The sequence below is a fragment of the Mizuhopecten yessoensis genome, unplaced genomic scaffold (assembly GCF_002113885.1).
Source record: "Mizuhopecten yessoensis strain PY_sf001 unplaced genomic scaffold, ASM211388v2 scaffold9073, whole genome shotgun sequence".
NCBI classification, from domain to species: domain Eukaryota; kingdom Metazoa; phylum Mollusca; class Bivalvia; order Pectinida; family Pectinidae; genus Mizuhopecten; species Mizuhopecten yessoensis.
Genome location: NW_018407865.1, coordinates 592,563 through 598,425, shown reverse-complemented (window position 1 = coordinate 598,425; position 5,863 = coordinate 592,563). Strand labels below are relative to the sequence as shown.

General features: G+C 34.2%; 1 long non-coding RNA gene across 1 annotated transcript; it reads right to left on the bottom strand.

Moving 5' to 3' along the window:
- Positions 1 to 360: 360 nt before the first annotated feature.
- LOC110457272 lies at positions 361 to 3,942 on the bottom strand. The gene is made up of 2 exons (XR_002463677.1): positions 684 to 3,942; positions 361 to 577 (listed from the first exon to the last, which is right to left on the bottom strand). It is a non-coding gene; the product is annotated as an uncharacterized LOC110457272 (long non-coding RNA).
- Between the last annotated feature and the right edge of the window lie 1,921 nt (positions 3,943 to 5,863).

Below are 5,863 nucleotides of genomic sequence, written 5' to 3'. Positions count from 1 at the left end.
TACATGTATTTTATTATACCGAGACAGGTACCGAAACATTTTTTTTAGGAAGTACATGTATTTTATTATACCGAGACAGGTACCGAAACATTTTTTTTAGGAAGTACATGTATTTTATTATACCGAGACAGGTACCGAAACATTTTTTTTAGGAAGTACATGTATTTTATTATACCGAGACAGGTACCGAAACATTTTTTTTAGGAAGTACATGTATTTTATTATACCGAGACAGGTACCGAAACATGTATTTTAGGAAGTACCTGTATTTTATTATCCCAAGACAGGTACCGAAACATGCATTTTAGGAAGTACCTGTATTTTATTATTTACCGAGACAGGTACCGAAACATGTATTTAAGGAAGTACATGTATTTTATTATGCCGAGACAGGTACCGAAACATGTATTTTAGGAAGTACCTGTATTTTATTATCCCGAGACAGGTACCGAAACATTTTTTTTAGGAAGTACATGTATTTTATTATACCGAGACAGGTACCGAAACATGTATTTTAGGAAGTACCTGTATTTTATTATCCCAAGACAGGTACCGAAACATGCATTTTAGGAAGTACCTGTATTTTATTATTTACCGAGACAGGTACCGAAACATGTATTTAAGGAAGTACCTATATTTTATCATCCCGAGACAGGTACAGAAACATGTATTTTAGGAAGTACCTGTATTTTATTATCCCAAGACAGGAGCACACTTTTTAGGTCGTACCTGAATAAAAGGAGATACATATAAAAGTATTGATGATACATACAGGTATATAAATTAACATAAATTTATGTCAGGTACTTTGTACGATACATGGTACCTGCATAAGTTTGATAATGGTAATGATAGAATCTTGGGGGGGGGTATCAACCCTTGAGGGTTGAATTCCCCTATCTCGCTCCTGCTGGAGGCAATTATTCTTTTTCTCTGACCCCGTTGACCTTTTCCTGTATGTTGTGTAGATGTGACCTCAGCAGCATGACATCATTGACATGATGTCATACAATTGTTCTAACTGGGAAATCCCCTCGTCTCGATACTGGGGGGAGACGAGGATATCTCACACTGGGGAAAGTGTGAATACACCTGTCCAGGGTAAGAGAAATATCAGTCTCACCGATTCCTTGAAACTGGGTAAAATCATGACACACGGCCGGTGAGTAAGAAATAGAGAAATTGATCTTGGGTTTTCATGATTTTCACACTGGCAAGAAAATAATGCTCATTGACTGATTATTGGGTTAAGTCAGATTCTTTGCCAGTCTACAATTTGAACTACAGAGGAAGGGTTGATTTATAAGTCCTCCAATTTATACCACATGTTGTAAGAATAGCTTGTAAACATTATACAAGTTAAGAACATGTGTATTGATTTCTTTACATGTGAACAGCTGTCTGATACCTGCCATGGTAAATAATTGTACTTGTCTTAAAACCAGCAGTGTTAAAAGTACAATGTACCAAGTAGCAATTACAGTACCAGACAAGCTTGCGCTCAATGAACCCAGGACATTTTCTCCTTGAAATGAAAATTTGATTGAATATCAAGTAAATCTGTGTCACGATTTTCATAAAATCTTCATGTGACATATCAGACAAAATAAGTCAACAGTTGTCCTGTGCCTATCAGAAATACTGCTGTAGACAGAGGTCAGAATGGAGTAGCTGTCTACAGAGGTAAACACCAGATACGTTTCTCAGAGGTACATATGCTATACAGTAAATGTAGCTAAGTAGCCTGGTATCAAAAGGGATATCCCAGTGACATAGACAGGTCGTTAGATTTACCTGGATAAGGTATCACTGACCTACTGGTCTTGTTTGTGATTCAAGGTCAAAGTTGGACAAGTACTAGTCTATGTACATGTGTGCGTCCTATAGGCCATATGGTGCGCATTGTTGGTAGATAATCTCTTTAATTTGTTCCAGGCTGTTTTAGAGGATTATTAATCAGAATGTTGTACCCCAAAAACAAAAATGAGTAATTGTTGGCATTATCATTTAAATACTCGGTAAACTGTGTACAGCTATAAGCCGCTGTCTCTCTGTGTCCTTGTGTGATTAACTTGCACAAGAAACATGTAAAACAGCTGAGCTGTCTCTCTGTGTCACTGTGTGATTATAATTAACTTACACAAGAAACATGTAACACAGCTTAGCTGTCTCTCCATGTCTCTGTGTGATTATAATTAACTTACACAAGAAATATGTAACACAGCTGAGCTGTCTCTCTGTGTCCATGTGTGATTATAATTAACTTACACAAGAAACATGTAACACAGCTGAGCTGTCTCTCTGTGTCCATGTGTGATTATAATTAACTTACACAAGAAACATGTAACACAGCTGAGCTGTCTCTCCGTGTCCCTGGGTGATTATAATTAACTTACACAAGAAATATGTAACACAGCTGAGCTGTCTCTCCATGTACCTGTGTGATTATAATTAACTTACACAAGACACATGTAACACAGCTGAGCTGTCTCTCTGGGTCCCTTTGTGATTATAATTAACTTACACAAGAAACATGTAACACAGCTGAGCTGTCTCTCCATGTACCTGTGTGATTATAATTAACTTACACAAGAAACATGTAACACAGCAGAGCTGTCTCTCCATGTCCCTGTGTGATTATAATTAACTTACACAAGAAACATGTCTTACAGCTGTAAGCAGCTAGATCACATGTCACTGTGATTTCATGGTATGAAGAACCTAGCTGTTGTTTGTGTTACCAAATAAGCAGGCTTTACCAAATATATTTATAATTTGCATTTCGATCCTTTTCTTATAAACTTTGCTTGGAGTTGGCATTCTTGTATTTAAAGCTCAAGTATGACAAAGTATGAAAGATAAGAAACCGGATTTTTCGAAAGTAGATGACGTTAGTGTTTGTTAACGTCTCCAGCACAAAACACTGACAAACGAAACCACATACAGGCATTAACTTATCTTAAGGATGTTAAAAATGCTATCTCACTGTGACATTTAGCCTCCTTTTTAAAAAAAGTTCCGCTCCAAGACTTTCCTACGAACAGTAACTTTAGACCTGTCAGATGATGGCAAATTTCAAAGGTACAAAAAAAGTATAGATTGATATCACCCAGGTACATGCTAATAAAAAGGGGAGGTAACTCTAATATAAATCGGATATAGTGTAAGCATAGCATACCTCCTTAAAGAGTAATATACCAGGTACTGGATAGTCAACCAAAGGTATCCAGATTCCTTATAGATAACTTTGTATATTCCGCGAAGGATTAAACACTGCTATGTGAAAATACAATTTTGTACCACTCTGGTTCCTATTCTCTTTTTGATTGAGGTAAATATATCTCATTCATATATTTTTAAAAGATATAAATATTTCTTAATATATTTACTTGCATGTCAATTATTATTTAACCATAAATATGTAGAATGTTTATCAAATATACCATATATAATAACCATACCAAAAAATACAATACTTACAATGTATGTACACGTCAGCACTTACCACAAACATGTACATGTATATAGCACATTGTCAGTTTTAAGAGGCTAAGTAAATTTGGTGCTTGAATTTTCTGTTTCTAATAAGTCTTAAACTTTTTTTTATTTAGGTGTAGTGTTTTCAACAGTCATGTTCATGTGTCAAGGTGCCTGTTACTTTTTTATGAGCTTCATTTCAACTGTACAATTGTGATGTTGGAAAAGTTTGATGATGAAATTGATGTTGAAGCAGTATTTCACAGAGAGAAAGAGTAATGGTGATTAAAACTACTATAGTTTGAGTATTCTACCACAGATTATATTATAAGAATAAGTAATGATTTAGGAAATTGCAAATGAGTACGCGGTTGGGCAGGGCTAGTATTATTGAATGCTAGCTGTGAGCGCCGAAATGGCAGCACCGGCTGTATGCTCCCCAGGGAGTTGAGAAAGATATTGGCTGGTTGCAAAAGGCCCTATAACCATGGATATGATTTGTGAACTGCTTTGAGACGACCTACGAACTAGGTTGTAATAAAGCAGTATATAAGAACCTCGAATTATTATTATTATACTTTATCTCTAACTATTGCAGACAGACCAAATAAACAAAAAAATCTGAATTAATTTTACAGTAATTCACACAGAAACAAGCTATTCAGATGTGGAATCCTGGATAGTAGGTTATGATGCTAGTGGATGACTAATGTACAGAGGCCATGCTTGTTTATTAGTGCAAGCTTTGGAAAGTTAAAGAAAGATGTGTGATGTTTGTTTGTGTGTTTGTATTTTGAACTTGCCTGCATGTATCGGAATCGTTTTTTACCCTGGTAATGATTTTCTACCTCACTCGGATAAGCTTGCATGTTTATGGATCTTATTTTAAAAACTTGAAGGAAGGTTAAACAGATTTTTAAAATCATTTATCGCATATGAAATTCTGAATTGCAATGGTATGGTAAAAGAATTTCAGAATTTTCAGTTACAGTCATGAATATATATGTACTGAGGTACTGGTTTTAACACTAACTGAAGATGTTTATGGCATTTCATGTCAGCTCAGCATTTCGTGAGTAAATTTGCATTGATGCATGTATGTTCTTTCATTTAAAGAATGGTACAAAGGCATATCTTCTATTTTTGCTAATACCACATATATCTGAAAATGCCAGTAATCTGTTAAACACAGTAGATATAAGCATGATGTCAGCTTCTTGTAGCATCACAAGGTGAAACATTGAGAGAAGTTATTTTTTGTGAGTAGCTATGGATTTGTATGATCTATTTAGAGGGTGAGCTGTAACAGTTTCATCGTGTCCATGACTAGAAAACAGTTACTGGTAGAACATTACCACAAATCTATGTAAGGCGACGGGGGACAAATTTAGCTTTTCTATTGGTGTTGATTTTAACAGCTACATACATACCATGTTTAGGATGAACATAATAACTTTCCTTTAAAAATTTCAGCATAGAACAGATGTTTTTGCTTTTAAAACTTTGTATATTGATAATATTATGATTCTGATGTCTTGATTGCTCAGTGAAAACGACCACCAGTGTGTTAGTAACATTTAAATTCAGAATCAGAGACAAAACAGGAATCATATCTATAGGATTTAACTTTACTACAAATATGATTCATGTGTTGTCATTGCCAAAATAACTGTAATTTGTTGTTGATGTTTTAAAAGAAATGCACATGCTTATTTTATTCCTTTGAATTAAATGTCTGAACTGGATCATTAATTTTTTTTCATAATTTTTATGATGCAGAACGTTTTTTGTTTATCTTCAAAAGTGGCAATAGAATCTTAAAGAAAAATTTGCAGAAGCAGATTTTGAGTGAGTGATAAAAATTTGCCTTATGAATATTCAACTCGATATTGGTGGTAACTTCACACCATTAAGCACTGTTTGTTAATTTGTGAAAAATTGAAAAAAGAAGTAAGAAAATATTTCAGTCCATGATAATTTACTGTGTTCAGATTAGAACATACTAATAAAATGAAACCAATTCTAACATTCACAAAAGCAAATACGAATTTCAAGAGTTAATTCCCTTTTCGATGAAACCATTTTTTGAGATATTATAGCATTTTGATTTCATAGGGTCTGATATTGCTTTAAAATGTAACTACACCTTTTTTATTTATTTATTATTATTCTTAACATATTAATGTATATCAAATGCATGAGTTTGCCATTTGATTTGAAGCTGTGCATGACAAAGGACATGCATGATTTTAATGTCTTTGTAACGTACTCATGTGATATTTTTATTTATGTTTATCTATTTGACGTGTTTCACTGCGCCTGAATATTTCTATTCTGCTCTGCTAAACCTTTACCCAAGTTATACATTTTTTTCAATTCTACTCTG